The following is a 26,266-nucleotide window of genomic DNA, read 5'->3' as shown; positions in this document are numbered from 1 at the left end:
CCTTGATCATTAACAGTGTAGACCTATTCTAAGCCTCCTAAATGTCCACGAGAGCTTTTCAGTGGACTATATGTGGGTTTTTTCTGCTTCAGCTTTTCACATCTGGCTTTTGTCTCTTACAATAAAATCAGAAGCAGTTCAGCAGCTGTAAAATTTTTAGTTTTGGTCTCACTTCTTTGCCAGTTTTAGTAAGCCAACTTTAGTTAACATCAAATTCCTTTTGTCAAATATTCATTTGATTCTATACCAGTGAGTAGTATTTATATTTCAGGCTTCTAATTTTCTTATTTTAGTGTTCAAATTAGAAAAGCAATTTTCTGTAAGAAGAGACATGTAGATAGGCGACCAGAAGAAGAGGGTACAGTATTTTCAGACCTATCAGCAATAGGTGACAGATGATAGGTAGCAATTGGTGGCAGCATGTGAAACCATGGGAACTTCAGGACACAACATATTTCTGTTTCTTCCTGACAGGTATTTTCACCTGCTTATACCACTCCGACAGATCACCTCAGTTTATGCCCAAAATTATGTTCTCACTTAAGCTCTCACCATTGTCTCCTTCTCTGACACTGACTAAAGCAATGACGCTATTGGTCATTAAGTCTTTGCTTTTATTTCTTCCTCACATATAGGCATTTTCCAAATATCGGTATTTCATCTGTGATGTATAAATTGTTCCCATTTTCTGAAAGCACTTTTTAAATTTGTAGGGATGATAATAATTACAGAGAAGAAATGGGAGAGAGATATAATAACTTCGTAAGAATTCACCTCTACATTAAACTATCTTGGCAGATCCACAGTGGCCACACTTCAGAAATAGTAAAATTTACTTCTTAAAAAACACATATAAATAATATCACAAAAGCAAGATTTTTCAAATGTACTATAACTTAGCCCAATTTTGGCTTTTTGAAGCAGACATTTAGCATTATTTATTCCCAATTATATCTTTTTCTGCCATTTTGGAAGTCTGCTTCTGTTGAATTTTACCATCATCTGAATTCTTCTGCTTAAAAGAAGAGCAACAAGAAATATTTCTCTATGTACAAGTTTCTTCTGAAGCTTTAAATCATAGAACACTATTTTCTAAAAAAAACCCTAAACAAATAAAAAGAACAAAAAACAAAACCCAGATCAATTGTATCTCTTGCACCCTATGCAGCCTCACATAATACTGAGATGGCAAAAAAAATCAATTTCAAAGTTTGTTGCCCTACCTTGTAGCTCGGGAATGAAAATATTGATTGAAGTTAAATTGTTTAGACAATTTTTACTGTAAGTCTTAATCATATGCAAATACAGAAATTCTGAAGGACAACTGAAATTTGTCATACAAATAGTAACAATACAGCTTAAAAATACACACAATGATTCAGCAGTCCTAAAATAAATGCATTATGATCATCTGATAGACAGATTACAGATAGAAGGGAAAAGGCATTCCCTAGAACATTTAAAAATATCTATGTATGCGATTTACAAGCCTCATGAGGGTATCCCCACAGTCAGTTTTAGCTGGCAAGACTGGTCTCCTCAGAGTCCTTTTTTATTCAGTGGGGAGGGAAAGATACATGCAGAGAGTGATTGAAAACTTCTAAAATAGGGCTCCAACTCCGAATTTCTCTGCAAAAGCATCTCTCTCTCCCCATTAACCATGAAAGAGCCTGGTGACTGTGCGTTTTTGCAGGCCCTGTCCAAGCCCCAACAAAAGACAGTCTCTTAAGGGCTATTTTCCAAAGTGTTTAAGGGCATTAGGAACACAAATCAGTCTGGCTGTCAGTAGGCACTGTAGAAAGTGTCCTTTTATTATAAATATTTAAGCTTTGAGAGAGGTAATTTCAAAGCAACAGGACCCTGAGGAGTCCCACATGGAACTGCTAGGATTACTGAATGGATTAAGAAGTGACCATGCAGATTTCCAGTAAAATAACTAATCAAATAAATAAGTAAGTATGGGAATACTACTTACATGAAGACCATCACTTCCTCAATAACAAAATCTTTAGGCTGAGGAAAGTTTGTGATATTTCAGTACAAAAATTTACTCATAAAGAATAAAAGTGAAAAGGATGTTTAACTTCCTTTTCAATATCTTACTGAAGAGAGAGATTTAGACGAAAGATTTTGCTTGCTTGCCCAGGCTCCTGACCTTCAGTCTTCTCCCTTGATTGTCCTAAGATTAAATACTGAAGCTTCACCTCTTCCACAAGAATTAGAGCTTCCTCTGTAAATCAGCAAACTAAAAATTCCCTTGCTGATTCAGAGGCAAATAGAAAGAAGGCATCCAATCTGAAAAGAGGGGGAAAAAAAAAAAGAAAGAAAAAAAAAGAAGAACAAGAAGCAGCAAAAACTATCTATATTTTCTGGTTTACTTTTTCTGGCTTACTAAATAGATATTTTGCTGTCATTGAACTAAAAAATAAAAAATGCTGGCATGTTTGAGGATATTCCACAAGCAGAAACGTACTTGTCTGCAGGGAGCTAGCTTCATGAGCCACATCAATCACCTAAAGGTATATCTTTTTAATTGCAACAAGATCTTGGAAAGGTCTGAGAGTCGTCTTGCGGCACAAATACACTTCACATCAGGAAAATATCAAGCATAGATAAAATAGAAACTGCAAGCATCTGTGCCTTACAGACATTAGGGATAGGTTTGAAAAATTTCAAGCAAGATGAGCATCAGAAAGAGGATTCTCCTATTAGTATTCCTAGCAGCATTCCCAGCTCCATAGAACACTCACACTCCTCATGCTACAAACCTGGAAGGACTGCAGTTTATTCTATGGCAAAGCATCCTAACAAATGGTGCTGAGTAAGTCCTCCTAGGGCTACACTAATTTCCATGACTGAGAGTAAATTAAGTGAAAATTGCCGTGAATGTGGGGCAATCATCTGAGCTGGTTATGTTTTGAAAATAGTTTCAGTGGAAGAAAAAGAGAAGCTGTGAAGAAGCATCCCTTGTTTAAGGGAGTACAGTGTTAAGACTACTTCTGAAATTGTTAGCAGCTTCGAATGGCCTCTTTTGCTACTTGTCAGAAGGAAAAGCTTGCTGAAATAATAAGGCAGCAACAATGTCAAAATAACAACATTGTCTGTAAAGAATTAAATAGGACTGGAGATGCTCAGCCTTTGCTATATCTCCACAAGGACAAATTGCAGTCCATGAACTCCTTCAAGCAAAAGAACCCACTTGGTCCTGAGAAATATACCACACACTACATGCAGGGGGGAAAACAAAGCAGAGCTGGGAGAAGAGACTGACCTACTTACTCCTCTAAGCCAGAGTACAAGAGACTTACTTTTTGTAAGTATTCCTGTGATAGTAATCGCTCCACAGACGTTGCTAAACATTTGGTGCCAGAGTGCACTGGGAAACAGGGAAGTTTGGTATGCCCAGGCTGTTACAGGTTCATAGTCATCTGCCTCAGATACAACGAGATCAGCTCAGGGCTTTAGTTTAGGTGCAGATTTTCTTATTCCTTAACTTTGGTGGTGGATCCAGACTTCCCAGGAGCATCTCACTTTCTGGAAGCGGTGGAGGCACCTGGGGAGGATCCCACTCACCTGCCTTTCTGTGGCTAACCTAAACCAGCCATCCAGGCCCTCCTTGCAGTCAAGGACAGGGGGAGGGAGAGGCAACTCCTGAAAGCCCTTGTCCCACCCAAAGTGTCTGTAATGTAAGCACTGAATGAATTGCCTCTGGGAGGCCTATTTATATAGCCCTTGACTATATAGAAAGTCTGGATTTCTGCCCCGAGCAGAAATAATGATTCAAGAATGACAAGCTCATAGAGGCCAGAGTGATTCCATGAACAGGAATATCAGTGCTTTTCTGATCTACCCTTTATGGGGGGGGCAGAGGGAAAGTCCTCTTTCCAACACGAGCAAAACTCAAAACTCCTTAAATAGAGAAATAAGTGATTCCAACATAGAGGTGGAGTAAAAATAAACAGAAGTGGATGAATCACAGACTGAAGATAGAATCGCAGCACTCCACACAGCTGAAAAAACTGCAAAAAAGATATGCACAGCTCTGCTTTGCTAAAAGTACAATGCTTTTCAGGTAAAGGGCTATTGTCATAGAAAAATACTCACCAGTTTGCATTAACCTAAGCATAGCCTGGACGTCATCTTCTCCCTCCTTTTTTAATAGCTATGTATAGCAGCCCAGTGTACTAAACCATAAGAAAACACCTTTGTTAGGGCTTTCCTGTAGCAGATAACACCCATCACTGACTTTCTCTCTAATGGTTTATTCTTCCCATTCCCAAAGGAGGATTGTTATATTCCTTAAGGTAAAATAATAACAAAAGGACACCAAATAATTACAGAAGTCATAGAAAGATTAGCACCTACCAATCAAAAAAGAAGGTAGATTTTAATACTTCACTGTGCTGCATATGAATTGTGTATGTAAACCATAGCTGCTGTCAGTTATGCAGATATGTAAAAGAGGAAAAGATGACAACATTGACAACAATGTGACAAATGTCATCCAGTTGCTTGTATCTAATCGGCCTTTTAAAGCTTCAGTCATGAAAAGAGCTACAACTGTTTAGCTATGTGTACGTTAAGAACTTCAAAGCAAAAGAGGTTTCCTATTGTTGTCATCTGAAAGGAAAGACATTAAGAGGTAAACTAAAGTCCTGAGTTCCTCATGCTGCAATTTTGCTTCAGTAGATGAGTACTCCCAAAAAGAACCAAAATCTTCCCAGTCAATATCAACTTGGGGACTGTCTTCATTATAAGTACAATGATGTCCTGTTTTCATCCTCACAACGTATTTTCCCTAGACCCCTTTCGCTGCACTAAAATTGATTAAATTCAGGAAAATTCTCTATTTTCAGTGCAGGTTTTTTGATATTCTGGAGTAATTATCTTGAAGTAATGAATTCCTCAATCTGCTGGCTGCATTCTTGCTAATATAGCCCAGTATATATGATCAACCACCTTTGCCATTATGGCTAAGACACTGCAAGTTTTGCCTACTAACTACAGGAGAAGAAACTCAGTCTGAGCTTTTGTCAAGGTAGGAAAATAAGAGACTTTTCAAATATATGATAACTTTATATAAATATGTTGTTGGTTTTGATAGCTCTAACAGTTTTTGAGTGATCTGTACTGTCACTGATACACAGGTTAACTCACAGAATTCAGACAGTGCAATATTATTCTCTGCAAGAAAATGAAGATCTTAGGAACAGGTACACAAGAGAGTAGCTAGACCTCTATGAGTATTACTTTTGGCTGGTAGTACTTCAAAATGTTATGATGTATGAGGTATCAGTATAATTGTTTTCTGGTGTAATGAAGAAACAATTCCTCAAGTCACAATAGTTTTCCCATTGTGATGCATATATGAGAAACTAAATGTATGACTAAAACACACTTACTCATATTTTCTTCTTATTTTTTTAAACTATGCTGCATTCACCTGAAATTAATATATGTAGATTTTCAGGTAACAAAAGAAACAGGAAAAAGCTTGAACTGCATAAGAAAATTCCCTAAGAATTCATCAAGGATGCTTTTCCACAGTCAGTATTCTTCCCAGAATAGCATCCCCATCAGAAATAATCAGTGTTATCTGAGGAGGTACTAAATACTGAAGTACGATATCGCCCTAAGATACCGCCCCATTATCTCCAATAATAATTAATATTTGTCACCCTCAGTCATTCTGTAATCTTCAGCCATCTTAGTTTTAAAACCATCTTTAATCAAAATAAATTTTAATTATATATTTTATTATAGAACAAGGAAAAAAAAGAAATCTGAAATTAAAAGAATCTTAGTAGAAGTCCCAGCATAAAGAGCTTTAAAGTTTGCTGAAAGAGATTTAATCTACATTTTATAACCAAGTCTCCAAAGATGTTTATCAGAATCAGTCTTACCCCACCTAAATTTAATACGTGAAATTTGCAAGACATTTAATTTTAACACAAGAATGGAACTGTCAGAGATCTCAGTTTCACAAGCTCATTTTCACGAGATGTACCCTGAGCCAGGGAAATAAGAATCTGAAATACCTGGTCTCCAGGAATTAACATGGGACCCTTCATTTGTAGTATAGCATATATGTACTGATAAGAAAATAGAAAGCATTAAACCAGATTAGTATTACATTCTAAAAATCGAAGTCAGACATCCACTACATCTTTCAAAACATGTCTTTAAAAAGAGTTATGAGCTACATTGTACTTATTACATAATGAGTCAGTATATTGTCGGTTTATAAAAGTTACTCATCTGCAAAAAAGTGAAAGGATAATAGTTTTCACAATGAATGAGCATTAATCAATTTTATAGGTCACCAGCAAATATTACAATAAAAAAGTTGAAACTGAATCAGTCATAGGATTATCTGCTGAATACCCTAATTAGCAATAGGCAGGTGAGCATTCAGTGTGTCCCGTCTCTCTTCTCTCTGCTTGGGAAGATCTAATCAGCACACTGCCACTTCAGTTTACTGGTCGTATTCTTTTTGCTTGTGACATTAGGGAGCAAAACCAAAACTATTTCCAAAACATTCAGACACGTCAATGATTATTTGCTGCCTCTACTTCAAGGCATCCACCAACACTTCAGTGCCTTAAGGGTTTTTCCAGAGCTGTCATTTTACAGAAGCAGCATGGAATTTATCCTTAACTTGAAGGGGAGGATAGCAGGGAGACAGTAATAACCATTTTGATCACTGAACTTGTAAACTCTTTTAAGGTTTGAAGTTTTTTGTTTGGTTTACAACCTTCTCCCAATCCTTTAATATAAATTGATGGATTATGCTACAGTTTGACATAGTCATTTCAACCTCAGAACTGAAAGACAGGGACTAACAGGAAACTAGATGAAAAAAATAGTTATTGAGGTTCTCAACAGAGAACAAGTCAGATGAAAAGGTCACTGAACTCTCTGAAAGTTGGTATCCCAGGTAGACTTAGATCTCACAAAAGAACCAGGTCATTAAAACATTTAATCATTAAAGTGAACAGTGGGTAGCTCGGTTACAATAAATTGGACAGTGATATGCTTGTTTACAGAAGCTGGAATCTGGATGATAGACATCTATGTATGACAGTCATTATTCCTGCAGAGAGCTGAGATGTCTTGGGATGGGCATGGCAGAGTTCATTTGGGCTTTAAACCCAACTTTGATGCAGTGACTAATGCAGACCACTGGGTTCTAAAGATGGGTATATTACAATTGTTGGAAGGCACTTGCATCATGGATGTTCTGTAATTCTTCAGAAGCGAATTCTGAGGTTGAGATCAGGCTTGGCACTCATTGAAGGCCTGGAAGCAGCTCCCTTGGTGGGACTGATCGAACTGAGAGCATTGTTTTTCTACAGTACTTCCATCCCCCTGAAGGTATCACATCAGTCTTCCTTAGTTCCTGATGTTTTTCACCCCATCAGTTATCTAGACCAGGAATAGAGAAAAAAAAGGAAAAATCTATTTTTTTTTTCCACTGTTATGAAGATTTGGTGACATGTCTTTACATTGGGGTGGTATATTTCTGTCATTTCTTTCTATCTTTTTTGAACACTGTGCTAGTATCCATCATAACTAAATCTGTATTTATACTGACAAATGGTAATTGAAAGAAAGTTACTGTGACAGGTCTTGCAGCATTTATATGTGTGTATATATACATGCGCACACACACACAAACCTATTTTAAATATATACATGCACTGTCTCGAGTTGTTTATTTAGTTAGCTCAATAGCTCTCAGGTATTCCAGATGACTTTTTCCTATGAGCATGATCTATCAATTTTGGCATAATGAACTCCTGCAAAGGTCAAATTTAAAGGATAAATGCTGCAGGAAATGATGACTCTACAATAATCCTGTTATCCTCCTACAACTCTAATTTCATTTTATTGAGTTGAACAGTGTAAGGGTAAAAGGGTAACTACTTTCTCTCTGCTAACACCCATATACCTAAGTCCCCTGAGCATGGCATTACGTTTAATCACTGCTGTAGTTGTATCAGTAATAAAAATATATTGTAAAAATAATTGTTATCTGTTTGTTTGGGTTTTTTTACTTTATGGATATCAGCAAAACATGTTGAAGAATTATTTAGTTAGCTCTTTTTTTGGCTTAGAGGGTAGTTTCCCCTGATAAAACACTCTAAATAGAAGGCATTGTGAACAACAGTGTTTTCATCATTGTTACCAGATGTTCACACTAACAGTGGGTAGATGCTCTGCTAAATATTTGCATATACAAGATGGGACAAAACTTCCAGATAACATTTTAAAAAAAAAATTCTTGGCATCAGCCTAACCCTGCTCTGATTAAAACTGAGCGCCTTATTCCTGCAAACAGACTGTAATTTTTTTTTTTTTTTTTTTTATTTAGTAGTTCTACTAATTCAGTACTGTTCTTCATTAACTGTGACTAATCTCTGGATGACTTGTCCATACTTCCTGTTCCTGTAATGCTAAAATCATTTCCCGGGTCAAAATTTAACACACACTGGCATATACTTCGGAAAGTCCTGTCTTTTCTGGAGTGGTTCAAGAATGAAAACAAGGCTGCACTGTTCTCCTGCTAGACAAGCAGTTTAGTCTTAGGGCTACCTAATTAAGTCAGCAAATGCATTCCAGTAGCTTGCCATACCCAAGGCAACAAGTTCTCGTCACCTTTACGTTACTTCATCCTAGGGTAGGAGCCACACTTGAGCTGCTTAAGGAGCACTTACCCTGCTCTGTAGTTTTCTTTCCAAGCTATGCTTGTTATCAGAACACAATTTAACAGTTGTCTATGTGATGTGATACCCCCTCTCTCTGTTGCCTGACTGGTTAAATGTAACTCCACATTTCTAAGGGCATGTGTCCCCTGAAGTTACTGCTGTAATGTAGGCCTGCTCAGCCTCTGGTATGAGGAACAGACTAGCTACAGCAACACAGCACAAGCTATTTGCTAGTACACAGCTAGCCCATCCTTGGAACAGCTTTGGCATCCTCTGGTAAGCAAACCAAGTAATTAGTTAAAAGCAACACTATGTGCAGTCATGTGAGCATAGACATACTCAGAAAAAGTTACTTTAAGAAAGCCCTTTTGAACATCTGTATATAGGAAGCCTTAACAATTATTTTTATACATCTCCAGGGTGGCCAAACAAAATTTCAGGACGTGTTGCAGAAGCCAAATACAGAATAGGTACAAACATAAACTGAATTAATTAAATCATTAAAATGTGCTTATAGACAAGTACACACATTTTCACACTTCTAATCATACCAAATACGTTGGTACTTGGGTGTTCTGTGTGCACTGCTACAATAAGTAATTTAGCCCGTTGTCTAAACATCAGAATATGTAGGAATCTTTTAACAGCTCACTAACTAGGAAGAGCTTAGTAGGTATTGGAGGTGTTCAAAAGTGCTACTGAAGTTGTACTCTCCTCCAGAATATTTTTAGCCAGAAAATTCCCCAGTGATACAAACAAGATAGACCACAAAGGAGGTAAAAGCAATATCATGTCATTGTCTCAGCTTGTTCCAAAACATGCAAAGCCCATGGGTAAAGGACCCGTTTGAATGACTGTGGCTATTAACTCTTACCTTTTATGTTTTCATTAGGTGTGAATCTCTGCTGAGGTTTGTTGCTATCTTTTGCAGCCTGTGGCAGTAGGTTGAAGAGATGAGTTTACTCGGATATTGAAAACATGAAAAATTGCAATGACAAGGCAGGAATTCATTGCTTCTGATGTAGTGAAATGAAATCCTTGCCCCATGCACGTAATATGTCTGCATAGGCAATAGATTCAAGCGCAGAGGCTGGAGTAATATTTGTTTAAAACTAGTTTTCATCCCTCTATAAACAATACAAATGTCAGCTTCCTATAATCTCCCTTGCACACTTCTGAGCTGGCAAAAAGGTTGTACAAGCAAAAAGCCTTACAATAATTTTGAATTAAATTTCTCCCCCAAGCCCTCAAAAAGTTCTTTCACTTACTGAGTACTAATTAAGAGCTCCTGAGCCCAGAAATAGCAACACATGGTTTATTAATAGAGTAATGCAGATAGGACAATATATCACCCAGAGAATCATTGCCCAACACAAAGTATATCTGCCACCAAGGCAAGCTGTTGACAGTCACCCTTAGTTTTATGAAAATCTGGTCAGCTGCATCCTACCCAAAAAAAAATTATAATCAACTTTCTCATCATCTATAAAGTACACTAATTCAAACTCACTGAAAGTTACATCACAGCTAGCTGTTGGGAAGCAAAAACTCAGTAAATGAGAATAGTGAAAGAAATCATGGTTTTGATGCTAGCTTTTTTTTTCAAAGCTATAAAAAGGTAATATCTAGCTAGTAGGAAAGAAGACCTCTCACTCCATGTTCCACCATGTTGCAGTTTTATTACATGAACAACTGCAGCAATGTATTTGGATCCTTGGAACAGGGTACAACTCAGCCAGGATGGCAGTCGCCATTTGAGGGGTGTTAACAGGAGTCCTTTCTGCAGGCTTCCTTGTAGAGGCATCCTCAGCTGGTCAGGCAAGACTGCCCAGATCATGCATGCCGGCAACTTTTATCTGTGCTGCATATATCACATACATACGCTTTGTATATGACTAGCTATCTAACTGAACAAAATTTCTATATTTTCCTCTGCCCACAGTCACTGACTGGCTACACTTTAGGTTATATGAGTGGTTAAGAAAGTTAGGGACTCTTCCATACACAAGTTGAAAGATTGTATGTGTTCACATTATAAGGTTATACAAAGTTATATAAATTCACACTCATAGTAAGGTAAGCTTGGCTGGGCAGAGGAGTCAAGGTTGGACATTCTACATAGTCTCCTTCAGGACTGACTTGCCAGATTTTCAGACAAAATCCTTTTTCCCACACTATCCTTCACACTTGGGAAAAGTTCTCCTTAAACTTACGTAAAGTCATCTCAGTACTATCTTTTAAGTCCCTTCTTAACAATCCCTTCTGCAAACAACCTACAAAAATCTTGACTACGGATTTATAGGAATCTGGTTATTTGCTTGTGTGAACAGTGAGTATTCTCTTGTCCTCTGCCTGTACTGGATGCAAAGTAGACTTTAAAAGGCTTTTGGACAATCTTCTAAAATCTGCTGGTGGCCGTAATAGATAATAGCACACAAGTGTCAGTGGTATAGAATAGGGTAGGAGAGACCATCCAGAGAAAATACTGGGCTGTTAGTTAAAGAAGGCTGAGAACTTCATTAAATGTCCCAACTGCCATAGGCAAAACAAGATAAACAGGCAGAGAAGATACATAGCAAGAAACTGGTGTAGAATAGAGTAGTTTTGGTTTAATAAGAGCTGAGGAAATAAGGAAATCCTGAACTACTAATTATGATACGTGATGTCTCCCTGGCATGGTCTACATGTCACATTTGGTAACTCAGAATTTCCTTACTGTCTATCAATCTAAGAAAATATTCTAACTTTACCTTATAAGAAAACAATTGCTAACTAGAGGTCAAATCTCCATGCCAGTAGTCAGAGTAAAGAGTTCCCTTTCATGTTTTAGGGACTTCAGCAGCCTCTCTACAGAGGTAGAGACTTTCTCCAGTATAGTCACCAGAAAAGCAGAGAGAGAAAGAGAGAGAGACTTGCTTCACTTTACTTAAAAAGAAATTGCTGACAGAAAGCTTTTATCTGTAGAAACAGAGCTGGAAAGCACAGTGCAATGTCATTTTTTTTTTAAGAACAGGGCTCAAGTTAACATTCAGTCTTTTTACAGCACCATTGCCAATTGGATAAAATATTTAATGGTACTGTATTCTGAACTATATGTTTTTGACAATACATTTCATGCCTTGTATGCCACTGAAGTTATGAGACTGAAGTGAATAATGAAAGAGTAACTCAACATTCTTCATGGCACTGTGTTCAGATTTGCTATTTTTCATTGACGTGCCATGAGCTAAATCAAGTCTTGATAATACATAACTGTTTCTTACTTTGTAGGAATTATATTAAGATATAAGAAGGTCTCAACCTTCTGTCTTTTTCTATGCAATATTAAAATCACATTAATATTTAAAGCTTCAGTATCCATTGTGGGAAGTAAAATTTTAAAGAGGATGTACAAATCTGTGCTACAAAAATTTGATTTGAGAGCTTTAGTTTTCATACCAGTGTTATCTGTTCATAAAATGATCCAGCCAGGAAGAAAGAACAGCAGAGTTAGAAAAAGCTTTCAAAATGTCTATCATAGTGTTTGTAGCAACACTGTAATTTTCAAAAACAAATATATTGCAGAAATACATACCTTTTCCATGGTGCTATAAAGAGGCTTATATGAGCACATAAGGGGTTGGGAGGATTTCAATACTATTTGCTTTAAAAATATAAAAAGGAAGATTTGAAAAGAAAGGAAGTTATTCAAAGGAAAATGTCTAAAGTCAAGGAAAAAAAATTTGGAAGTAAAGCCATAATAAACAATGCTAAAATAATATGGAGCTATATGCCATCAACAAACAAGAGCAGAGTCACTCATTTATAACTGAAATGTGTCACTGCTCATTTTAAGGTAGTGTCCTGGTTTCGGCTGGGACAGAGTTAACTTTCTTTTTAGTAGCTGGTACAGTGCTGTGTTTTGGATTTAGTGTGAGAATGATGTTGATAACACTCTGATGTTTTAGCTGTTGCTAAGTAGCGCTTATCTTAAGCCAAGGACTTTTCAGTTTCCCATGCTCTGCCAGCAAGCAGGTGGGCAAGGAGCTGGGAGGGAGCAGAGCCGGGGCAGCTGACCTGAACTAGCCAAAGAGGTATTCCATACCATGGAACGTCATGCCCAGTATATAAACAGGGGGGAGCTGGCCGGGAGGCGCGGATCGCGGTTCGGGAACTAACTGAGCATCGGTCAGCGGGTGGTGAGCAATTGCATTGTGCATCACTGGTTTTTTTTTTCTTCCCCCCCCCCTTCTTTTGTTGCATTCCTTTTCATTACTATTATTATTATATTTCATTATTACTATTGTTAGTATTATATTTTACTTTAGTTATTAAACTGTTCTTATCTCAACCCACGAGTTTTACTTTTTTTTTCCTTTGCTTTCCTCCTCCTCACCCCACTGGGAGGGGGAGGGGGAAGCGGCTGCGTGGTGCTGAGTTGCTGACTGGGGTTAAACCACGACAGCCTTTTTGGCGCCCAACGTGGGGCACGAAGGGTTGAGATAACGACAGATCTGATCAGAGTGTGTTAAAACAAACTTGTTATAAGTATTCATTGTATTGGTTTGATAGTTACTGGTTACAATGTGGGTTCGTTTGCTCTCAAAGTTGGTGTTGTGGTTCTTGAAATTGCGTTATGTAATGCCCTACTTGCAGTATATGCTCCCTGTTGTGCTGTTTATCATCGGTGGGAACCGGGCTAGAGTTATCACGTTGTTGTTGTTTGTAACACTGGTTTATGATATGATAGAAGTGCAAGCCGTGAAACTAATCGGGTGTTTGTACTCAGCATTGTTGTCACCTCTGTACTTCGGGAGCTGCCTATGGGAGACTATTAATAATTGTACCTTTTACCTTTTCTCCTCTGGGAACCAATCTGTGGAGGAGAGATCTCCGTACTTCGGGTGCTATCTCCTAGAGAATATTAATAACTGCACTTTCTACCTTTTCTCCTCGGGGAGCCAACCTATTGGGGAGACATCTTCCCACATCTTCCTTTTCTTTACCAGGTTAATTGCAATAGCATTGAAGGAGTTTGTAAATTTTGAATATCCTTGGGATGTTGAACTTAGTATGGTCGTACTGCTAGGAATCAGCCTGTTCCTGAATGTGATTCAGATCTTGCCTAGGGTTAAACAACTATTTAAAAATACCACCCAGAGATCAGCTCCCATGACTGCAGCTCCTTCAACTCTGGTGACAGGCACTACGGCTACTCAAACTCTGGTGACAGGCACTACGGCTACTCAAACTCTGGCGACAGCTACTGCAGCTACTCTAATCCCTATGACAAGCACTGTGGCTACTCAGACCCCAGCAACAGGCACTGTGGCTACTCAAACTCTGGCGACAGCTACTGCAGCTACTCTAATCCCTATGACAAGCGCTGTGGCTACTCAAACCCCAGCAACAGGCACTGTGGCTACTCAAACTCTGGCGACAGCTACTGCAGCTACTCTAATCCCTATGACAAGCACTGTGGCTATTCAAACCCCAGCAACAGGCACTGCGGCAACTCAAACCTTGGCGATGGATGATGCAGCTGAACTAGAGGATCAACCGGTGCCAATATCAATCGCCCCTATACAGAAGAGGAAATATACAAAAAAATCAGCTCGCTTAGCGAAGGATGAAGGTGAAGCAGGGCCATCACGAGAACAGGAGGAAGAGGCAGAACCGGAGATAATCACCCGGTCACTATCCCCGAGTGAGCTGCGAGATATGCGAAAAGACTTCAGCCGTCATCCAGGCGAGCACATTATCACCTGGCTGCTCCGATGCTGGGATAATGGGGCAAGTAGCTTGGAATTAGAGGGTAAGGAAGCCAAGCAATTGGGATCCCTTTCTAGGGAAGGGGCATTGACAAGGCGATTGGGAAAAAGCCACAAGCCCTCAGCCTCTGGAGGCGACTTCTATCGGGCGTGAGGGAAAGGTATCCCTTCAAGGAAGATGTTGTATGTCAGCCAGGCAAGTGGACCACCATGGAGAAAGGTATCCAGTACCTGAGGGAATTAGCCGTGCGGGAGATGGTTTATTATGACCCAGACGATGGGCAGTTACCCACAGATCCAGATGAAGTCCAATGTTCACGACCCATGTGGCGGAAGTTTGTACGAAGTACACCATCATCGTATGCCAGTGCATTGGCAGTAGTGGACTGGAAAGATGAGGAGGGACCAACAATAGATGAATTGGCTCGCCGACTTCGGCAATACGAAGAAAGTCTCTCTTCCTCCCTCGTCGCGGCTGTGGAGAAACTGCCAGACACGCTAGCTGAGAAATGGTCCCAAGAGTTCCAGCGATTTGAGGATAAGTTCTGCCTTCCACCTGTACGGACCAATACCTCAGCTATTAGGAGAAGGTATTCTTCTGGGCAAGAGAGAAGAGAGAGAAGGTATATACCACGGGGTACCCTGTGGTTTTACCTGCTTGACCACGGAGAGGATATGAGAAAGTGGGATGGAAAACCTACCTCAGTCCTAGATGCACGGGTACGGGAATTGCGAGGAAAAACAACTACAAATGAGGGTTCTTCCAGGAAAATGGTTGCTTCAGCCTCCAGTGAGCACTGCGAGCGGTGTGGCCGACAGAGTGGAAGGGCTGATCTTACTCCTGATTCTATGAAAAGGAATTCTAATCCATTTTTACAAGTGAGTGGAGAATCCTATGACCAGTACTAGAGGGGCCCTGCCTCCAGCCAGGCGGAGGAGAGGGACAACCGGGTTTACTGGACTGTGTGGATTCGATGGCCTGGCACATCAGATCCACAGGAGTATAAAGCTCTAGTAGACACCGGTGCACAGTGTACTTTAATGCCATCAAGCTATAAAGGGGTAGAAGCTATTTGTATTTCTGGGGTGACAGGGGGATCTCAACAGTTAACTGTATTGGAGGCTGAAATAAGCCTAACTGGGAATGAGTGGCAAAAACACCCCATTGTGACTGGTCCGGAGGCTCCATGTATTCTTGGCATAGATTATCTCAGGAGGGGGTATTTCAAGGACCCGAAAGGGTACCGGTGGGCCTTTGGTATAGCTGCCTTGGAGACAGAGGGAATTGAACAGTTGTCCACCTTGCCCGGACTCTCTGAGGACCCTTCGGTTGTGGGGTTGCTGAGGGTCGAAGAACAACAGGTGCCAATTGCTACCACAAGGGTCCACCGGCGGCAATATCGCACCAACCGAGACTCCCTGATTCCCATCCATACGCTGATTCGTCAACTGGAGAGCCAAGGAGTGATCAGCAGGACTCGCTCACCTTTAACAGCCCCATTTGGCCAGTGCGAAAGTCTAATGGAGAATGGAGACTAACAGTGGACTATCGTGGCCTGAATGAAGTCACACCACCGCTAAGTGCTGCTGTGCCAGACATGCTAGAACTTCAATATGAACTGGAGTCAAAAGCAGCCAAGTGGTACGCCACAATTGATATTGCCAATGCATTTTTCTCAATCCCTTTGGCAGCAGAGTGCCGGCCACAGTTTGCTTTCACTTGGAGGGGCGTTCAGTACACCTGGAATCGACTGCCCCAGGGGTGGAAACACAGCCCCACCATTTGCCATGGACTAATCCAAAATGCACTGGAAAAAGGTGGAGCTCCAGAACACCTGCAGTACATTGATGACATCATCGTATGGGGCAACACAGCAGAAGAAGTTTTTGAGAAAGGGGAGAAAATAATCCAAATTCTTCTGAAAGCCGGTTTTGCCATAAAACAGAGTAAGGTGAAGGGACCCGCACAGGAGATTCAGTTTTTAGGAATAAAATGGCAAGACGGACGTCGTCACATCCCAATGGATGTGATCAACAAAATAGCAGCTATGTCTCCACCAACTAGTAAACAGGAAACACAAGCTTTCTTAGGTGTTGTAGGTTTTTGGAGAATGCATATTCCAAATTATAGTATGATTGTAAGCCCTCTCTATCAAGTGACCCGGAAGAAGAACGATTTTAAATGGGGCCCTGAGCAACAACAAGCCTTTGAACAGATTAAACGGGAGATAGTTCATGCAGTAGCCCTTGGGCCGGTCCGGGCAGGACCAGATGTTAAAAATGTGCTCTACACCGCAGCCGGGGAGAATGGCCCTACCTGGAGTCTCTGGCAGAGAGCACCTGGGGAGACCCGAGGTCGACCTCTAGGGTTTTGGAGTCGGGGATATCGAGGATCTGGGCATAACGTAAATGGTATAGAATAAGGGGTGGATATTGTCCTGGTTTCGGCTGGGACAGAGTTAACTTTCTTTTTAGTAGCTGGTACAGTGCTGTGTTTTGGATTTAGTGTGAGAATGATGTTGATAACACTCTGATGTTTTAGCTGTTGCTAAGTAGCGCTTATCTTAAGCCAAGGACTTTTCAGTTTCCCATGCTCTGCCAGCAAGCAGGTGGGCAAGGAGCTGGGAGGGAGCAGAGCCGGGGCAGCTGACCTGAACTAGCCAAAGAGGTATTCCATACCATGGAACGTCATGCCCAGTATATAAACAGGGGGGAGCTGGCCGGGAGGCGCGGATCGCGGTTCGGGAACTAACTGAGCATCGGTCAGCGGGTGGTGAGCAATTGCATTGTGCATCACTGGTTTTTTTTTTCTTCCCCCCCCCCTTCTTTTGTTGCATTCCTTTTCATTACTATTATTATTATATTTCATTATTACTATTGTTAGTATTATATTTTACTTTAGTTATTAAACTGTTCTTATCTCAACCCACGAGTTTTACTTTTTTTTTCCTTTGCTTTCCTCCTCCTCACCCCACTGGGAGGGGGAGGGGGAAGCGGCTGCGTGGTGCTGAGTTGCTGACTGGGGTTAAACCACGACAGCTAGTTTCTAAGCTCAGTTATTAAAAGCCCTTAAACCTATTGTAGCGGTTACAGAATGGTAAAAAAAAAAAAATCAACAGTAAACACTACGCTGTTTAGTCCAAATGGCAAATGATTAATTTTTGGTTGAAATCACAAAAGCAGGTGTTAGCTGCCTGCTATTCAGTGAGCTGTTGTATGTGTGCCACTCTGTTTAACTGCCTGAAAATACACCACAACTTGTATCTCCCTCACATACCACAACCACTGCTCATCCTCATTGCATTATGGCAGTGTAAAACTTGTGCAAAACTTGACATACCAAGTCAGAGCAATGGTGCTCCTAGCTCAGCCAGGCAGTCAATATGAGCACAAAACTCCCACAATGGCAAAGGCTTTAAAACTCTATGGTCCTGAAACCTGTGCGGTGGGTAGCTCAACTCCTGACATAAGCCATGAGGTTCACCTGCTTCGTGTGTTTTTTATCACATCTAGTGTAACTACCATAGATAACCTTATTTATAAAAATATCTAATTTCTTTTGACTTCTTCTAAGCTCTTGACCCTCTATAAGCCCTTAACAGTGATTTTTGTCGCTTGACTGAATATTAAGTGTAAAATTATTAGCTTTTAATCCTTTCTTTATTTGTCTTTTAACTTTACTTCCAGCACAGTTAGGCTGAGTTTTGTCTTGCACTGTGAGAAGGAATAAATGGGGAAGCTGAACGGTTCCCTATCACCCCAATTTGAAGAAAGATGTCTTCCCATCCTGTTTTCTCAGATGTGTTTCTTTTTTGTTACAAATTGTTGAAGATGTAGTCTGCTTTTTTTGTTGAAACATTAATAACTTGTGATGCTCTAATCCTGAATTCCTAATATTCAACAACCCCCAAAAAAGGTTTGTTGACTCAGCAGGCTCTGTTACCCTAGTGCAAACTTCAGCTCTTGGCCCTGGAGTCCATGATGCAAGCTTGTTGTGCTGTTCCTCAAGAAAACAAATAAACAATCAAACAAGCTAACAAACAAAAAACAAACTTGCAGTATTTCAGTCTGAACTATTTCCATTATTTCCACACCATGGTATTATAATGCTGCCTTGTATCTAGCAACAATAACAATAACAGAAATCTCACACTTTCTTGTTCTTCATAGAGTGTAAGAGAACATGCATGACTGAGTTGTATATATTTGTTTTATACACATGTGTGTGGTGACTGCCCTACTTTTGCAAAGCATTCTGATAATAAGACAGGTTATATAGACAGGTTTTGTATCTGTTTGTTAAGGTCAGATGATTACCTGCAGTCGTTTACATCTTCATATTGAGACATTCTGTCCTCCGTTGGCATCCTTGCAGAATGCGGTAAGTGGTGTCATAATCACAAAGAAAGGCAGAAACAGTACGAACAGGTCTGTAGGAGACTTTCAACTACAGATAGATAGTTCAGTGACATCTAGGAATGGAAAGAAAGCACCTGGGTAGTGTTTATGATTGTCTTGGGTCAACCACTAGGAGCTCCTTCTAAAATTACCAGCTGGATAACTTCAAGGGTGCATATGGATATGTAAACAGGATACATGTCTAGGATGCTGATCCTTCCTATTTAGGGAGTAACGTGTTTCACTTTTTAAGTGAAGGTCAGAACGGACTGAACTACCAACAGTTACACCTGGTCTCCTACAAAAGAGAGCTGCCACCCAGCAGGTCATGTGTGGCCACTAGGAGCTGGACTAGTTAAATGAGCATTTCAGTCAGCATGGCTATCATATATCTAACAGATTTACAGAGCCATAGAAGCCAGCTAGTTGATTAAAATGTTTGAAAGCAAGTGTTGTCAACCAGAAAAACGTTTTAGAGAAAAAGACCTCACAATTCACCCCTTTTCCTACTTACTTTTACCTCAAACTTGTCTAGGTTTTCAATGTAGCAGCCTGCTTTTCTGGTGAGGCACATCTTGGTCAGGCATTCAGGAAACCAGTGCTTCACCTAAAGCTTTAGGAACAGCTAGGAGCACTAGGTATCTCTGAGCAGATACTGAGAGCATGGGATGAGGAACCATGCTATCCCAGAAGAGGTGAGCTCTACAGAGGATGGGTGCCTGAGCCCTCTCCACAGGATGGGATGCAGCTTACTGCAGTGCTGCACAACACCAGCCCCAAAGTTTGTGTTATCTTCATCCATAGTTTCCCTTCTTACTCTTGACAACATCTCTGATCAGCAGTAAACACACAGTGCCCTCAAAAAACTACAGAATAATGCCACTTATGGTGGACCAGAGTGACCTGCAAAATGCTACTTACTCAGATGTGCAGTAACAGAACAAATACTGGGTTTTGTCACTGAGCATGTAATGCAGTTTTTAAGCATAATACCTATGTCAGAAAAAAACCCCATCACTGAATACTACATTGCTAAATTAAGTCACATATAATTAAGAAAAAGATGAGAAAAGGTTAGTAACCAGGTAGCGATAAGAGGAAAGGATCAATGTCATTAAGTATTAACAAAAATAATATAATTGCATTTTAAAGGAGAAATATTACCTCTCCCAAGTTAACAAAGTGATAAAAAATTTAACTTCAAAAATAGCAATGTCTTTGCCATCTTTCTTCTGTATACTGCACTAAACAAATTCTATTTATTTTGCCCAGTATTTAACACCCTGCTAAGGTTTGTTTTGCTGACTTCATCATATGCAGCTGTTGAGTGACTATGACTAATTGTGAACAACAAATACAAATACTAAGGGGAAAAGGTGGAAAATTTCTGTGATCAGCTGCCTTATGTACTAATTAATCAAGTGACAGCTGACATTGATCCAAAGTTGTTAGTCTGCTGAGACAAAATCATTAACAGATATTCTATCTCCTTGTAAATTAAAAAGAGTGTTTAGCGTTGTAGGATATTTACTTGATTGGCTGTAAACCATTGACAGCTTGGATAAACTACCAGTATGCGATGCATTCTGATGCTAAAGTCATGATACTAATCATGGGCATGATGGATTTCAGACAAATGCATAAAGAAGTACTCATAACAACAAATTTCTATGATATCAAAACTAATGTGAAAAATTTACACATTCTGACACTTTAAAAGTATGTCATAATTTGGGGTTTACAATTTTAAAACGGTAGATTTTCAAAGGATGGATGTTCATTAGATTCCTGGGGAAAAAAAGAGGGGGAAATAAGAGCTTTATGAAAGATGTTTCATATGAAGCATCCAAAAAGTAGAATGAAGAAATCACTTTTGAAAATCTTCAAGATTGTAAACAGAAAGAGAAAGACATCAGCAAGATAATATCAAAATGAGGGAAAAGCAATTGAGAACACACTTTACTATATTCCACTTTATTTTTATAATTTTTATTTTTAATCCCTTTCACATTTCTTATTGGAGGAATGAAAGTGATATTGTTGGTGGAAAAGTGTTTTCAGAAAGTCATTAAATGGCACTAAAATCCGGCATTTATCATACCAACATTTGTTTGCCATATTGTGAAAGGGCTATGCTATCGAGCAAAATATCTTTTTCTGATATGCTGCATCACTTTAATGGCTTTCTTATTTTCACATGGTGTGAATATATATCCATTTCCTTATATATATAACCTGAACAACTTTTATTGCATGAAGACTTACTTTGAAGTTAATGGAAAACTATGTGATAGGTTGCTCTTAAAAGAAAAAAAAAAATTAAAACAAATTGTCAGACACCATGAGGACTAAGTGAGCAATACCTTGTGAAGTGCCCTTGGATCTCAGTAGTTAAGGTTAATAATCCCTCCAAATAATGGGATGTAGGATGATAATTTTGCTAAGAAAATAATAGGTAGTAGATAAATAGAATTTCTACTTCAGCAGCCTGCCGAGGACACATGCAGCTTAACTTCTGAGTGGAAAATATGGATTGGAAAAAGTTATGTTCAAAGGCGTAGTAATGTGATGTTTAAATATGTTATCCCTACATTGTACCTTCATATTCTTCATAACCACTGCATTATACTTGGACTCCTGTTGGGCTGCATAAGACAGTGGCTTTCATTGTGACAGGTCATAAATACTCTCCTGCTGTGCAATGCTTTACAGGGTTGAGGGTAATTGTGTGCAGCTTAAAAACACACTGGTAACATGACCTCCAGACCCCATGAGCTCAACACAGAACGAAAAAGAAAAAGCTAAGAAGGAATGCTCCAAACTTTATTTACATTTTATAAAAGACAACAATAAACTTCTAGAAATTTAACAGATTTATATCTACTATGAGCTTGTGAGAAGTGACTTGCACCTTTAAAAAAAAAAAAATGTTTTCTGTATATCTGTTTCCTTCCATCTTTATTACAGATCATGGGATTACTCCTGTTTGTCCTCATCACCAGAATTGTGCCCAACAAGAGTAAATCCTACTTTATTTCAAGTAACTGTAGAGACCGTCTTAAAGAAAAATTATAGACTAAAAAAACTGAAATGTGAGTGAAATGCATTTGCTTAAACTATATTCAGTGGGAATTGTGAGTCTTTTTTACTTTCCCAGGGCTGTGGATTACACGCAGATCACACTTGGCTGACACACACTAATTTGTTAGTGTCTGTGTATTAGAGATTGCCCAACCCAGAGGTCGGCAGGACCCAGAAAGTACTCCTAACCCAGCCATGTAGACGTGGGGCTGCGGCATTGCTATGTCCCCACCTCCAGGCACTGTCAAGGCTAAGCCCAACACGTACACATGCATTCGTACACACACACACACACACATTTTAAACACATGGCCGGACACGCGGACCAACACAGACAGAAAACAGGGTCTTTATGCCATCCACCTAAACAAAAAGTACACCCACACAAACACTAACAGCGCGAATGGCCCAGCCCTGGTCCTCCTCTCTGGCTGATCAGGATCAAAATCTGTTAGTGGAATATACACACACTAGGGATCTGGCCAGAAGCTGGTCTTAGACACTCCATCTACCCGGTACCTGTCTCCAAGACCTAGGTCTTCCTGACTTGCTGCAACCTCGGGCCCTCGAGCCTCTGAGGCTTGTGTTTCCACTCCAGTTGCTGATAATCAGACCCCTTAGTCTATCACCAATCAGTCCAGGTTGAATTTCCGTAGCATCCACATATACTCACGAAAAGAGATAGTTGGGATTTAGTAAGAATATAGGATAGCTTGCAGTGATCAAGCACAGGATTCAGCCAGACAAGTGTACTGGCCAGCCCCTGTTTATATTCAATTGCCTTCTTTTACCCTTTCTCCTTTATTTTTCCACACTTGTTCCTCCCCAATACAGCTGAGCTCCTCCCTTTCCCTGCCTTTTTTCCATTCGCTAAACGTCCCATGATGAGTGTCACACTGTCCCAAAATTCCCTTTAAAACATCTGATAATGAATTTTACACAATCCCAAAATTCTATTCCCCCTGCATCCCGTAGCAGTTCCTGTACCCTGTAGGCAGCAACCCCCTTCAGTCTGCAAGGCATTCAGAAGAGGCAGTTTCTTGGGATGACTTGTCTCAGTGGGTTTCCCACGAGGCCCAGGGGTTGATTGCTCCCCATGGATGGTGCTGGGAGTGCCAGGTCAGGTACTCCATTAGTAATGATTAGCTTCTTGGGGTCCCTCCACCTGCCACAGTTCCCCAGGGGTCCTTTTGTTTATGGGCATTAGCCTTTAATCATATAATCTAACACTCTGAGCTCTCAGTCTAGAGGAGCTGAATGTCAAGAAATATCAGTACCTTGTTGCAGGTGGAAGTGAAGGTAAATTACCTTGGAAAAAATTTGCCTAAAGTTAGAAAACTTGGCCATGTTTCAGTCACTACAATGACTTCATAAGGAAGAGCTGCAAAGCTGAGTTAGAAACAAAAGGCCACTAGTAATCTCCAGAGGTGTTCTGACCTTCCCAAGGTACAGGGGAGAAAAAACAGTTTGTGGATAAGCCTCTTGAAAGAATTCCTACTCAGCCTTTGCTAGCACTGACTGAACACTTTCACAATAAACCAGTACGTCTGGGGAAAAAGGGAGGGAAAGGAAAAGCAGACTTTGCTCCAGGGATGCATTGCCCCTTTCAGGATGTTTAACAAACCAGGCTGTGGGTATGCCCTCATTTTTGACTGTCAGAGGCTGCAGGTTCTGAAAGTCAGGTGACATCCCTGTCATTATTCCAGTCTCTCCCAGCTGAACACCAAGGATTAGTCTTTACTACTTAAAAAGTAAGTGTAAGAATTTTTCACTGCAAATTTAATTAATGCACATTACTTTTACCAACACAGAAGCCTAGGGAGGGGCAAGGAATTGCAGTTTCACTCTGAGATAAACTGAATAAGGTCAACCCAGGAAGGCAGCGTGACTGCTGCTGATATCATGTAGAGGTTTCATGATACAAATACAAGTACTCAATCTTCATTTGAATCTTTCAATGCGTTGTCATGTAGCAGTGTTCTCATTTGTAAAAGGCGCATCTTTTTTTAGGCAGCAACAAACTAGCCCCCAAGTGCCACCCACAGTATGCAAGTCCAAATGAACAACAGAAGGTTTTAAACTGACAGGTTTGCACTTTTTTTTTCCGGAGCCTGTGCTAAATAACTTCTCATACAACATGCATTGAGAAAAAACACCAGGGGTAACACACGGTAATCTTCTTGAACAAAAACGCCAAATGAAATACACTGGAGATGAATAAAGGGAAATCCAGAATAGTGTTCAGGGAATGTGGATGATTCTGACATAGGTAAAATTTGAAGTAACAGTGAATACCATAGGGGTGCATCCTGAGACAGAACAAAGAAACAAAGGAAAAATACAACAAGATGGTACACAGGGACTAGATGTCTTAAAGGTATTCATGCTCTAACACCTATAGAGAAGACATAATAAACCTATGGTGGAGAAGAAGGTATAAACAAGTCATTTTCCAGACTAGGGAAAAAAAAGAAAAAAGGATTAAGTTAGGGACAGACCAAAATTCACTGACAGTAATGAGGAAAGGACTGCACAGAGGAATGAAGAGTAGGGCAAGCAAGCAAGGCATGAAGTGCCACCACCAAAATGAGGCCTCACAGAGTTTAGATAAATCCACAGCTGTAAAGCAGTCCTGAAGGAACCCCAATTCTGTATGTCAAGAATTGAAAGAGACACAGCTAATATTCACAGCCATGAACATTAACATGACCTACCTATAAACATCAACGTGCAATTCTGTCATGCTTATGACTTTTTAATGATTCCATTTCAGGGAGCAGAAATCACAACAATTGAATCCTGATTTTATTTTAATTTTTTGTTAATATAAAGTTATACCTTCTGATATATGATCTCCATGGACAGGATCTGGCTCAAGATTAAGATATGTACAGGTAACACTTTACGTCTAGGTGGGCTTGCTGTCTAAGCTCCCATTATAGGTAATGGACATCTAGGTAAACACTCAATAAAACCTAGTGAGTCAACACAAGTTATTAGCCAGCAGGTACAGTGATTGTAGGGTCCATGAGCTCTGTGAACAAGTTTTGCATTGACTATAACAAGAGTTTATACATCTGGGGTCACTAATGTAGATATCAAACAGTACCAGCCTGAGTATCAACCTCTAGAGTACTGGTCTCCAGTTGGACTTTGTGCAACTGATCACAAACCTCTGAGCCTGGTAGTTCAACCAGTTTTCAGTCCACCACACTGTCCATATTTCCAGCCCATACTTCATCAGTTTGTCAATGTGACTGTTATTAGAGTCAGTGTCAAAAGGCTCACTAAAGTCAAGATAAACAACATCCACTGCTCTCCCCTCATTCACCACACTAGTCATCTCATTGCAGAAGGCTATCAGGTTGGTCAGACATGATTTCCCCTTCATAAATCTGTGCTGATTACTCCCAGTAAAAGATGAGTCAGAAGATACACTAGTTTCACTTTGGTAGACCTACATGTCTACAAAAAAAGCAGAGACTGAGAGGAAATAAGTTGAAAACATATCCTTACATTATTTACAAAGTATGTCGTGGTTTAACTCCAGCCGGGAACTAAGCACCATGCAGCTGCTCGCTCACTCCCTCCACCCGGTGGGATGGGGGAGAGAATAGAAAAACAAAACAAAACAAAACTCGTGGGTTGAGATAAAGACAGTTTAAAAAGGCAGAAAGGAAGAAAATAATGATAATGATAAGAATAATAATAATAAAATGACAATAGCAATACTAAAAGAATTAGAATATACAAAACAAGTGATGCACAATGTAATTGCTCACCACTTGCCAACTGATGCCCAGTTAGTTCCCAAGCAGTGATGTGCCCCTCCCAGACAACTCCCCCCAGTTTATATACTGGGCATGATGTCATATGGTATGGAATATCCCTTTGGCCAGTTTGGGTCAGCTGTCCTGGCTGTGTCCCCTCACAACTTCTGGTGCCCCTCCAGCCTTCTTGCTGGCTGGGCACGAGAAGCTGAAAAATCCTTGACTTAGGATAAGCACTACTTAGCAACAACTAAAAACATCAGTGTGTTATCAACATTATTCTCCTACTAAATCCAAAACATAACACTGTACCAGCTACTAGGAAGAAAATTAACTCTATCCTAGCTGAAACCAGACACGAAGTAGAACCATTTTGTTTCCAGAATCCAGTTTCAAGTCAGCCAGAGTTTTTCTTTCAGTTATTAAATATATCAACAACTTTTTTATATTATTATATCTAACCTTTTCTGAAAATGAGGTGCTGCTGATCCCACTGTGTTAAGTTTGAAGACTGCTGTTTTAACCAAGAATAATTTTAACTGCAGCACAAACAGTCCAT

This window comes from Gymnogyps californianus, chromosome 1 (assembly GCF_018139145.2).
Source record: "Gymnogyps californianus isolate 813 chromosome 1, ASM1813914v2, whole genome shotgun sequence".
Lineage (NCBI taxonomy): Eukaryota > Metazoa > Chordata > Aves > Accipitriformes > Cathartidae > Gymnogyps > Gymnogyps californianus.
The sequence above is the reverse complement of the archived record's forward strand: the minus strand, read 5'-3'. Positions refer to the sequence as shown.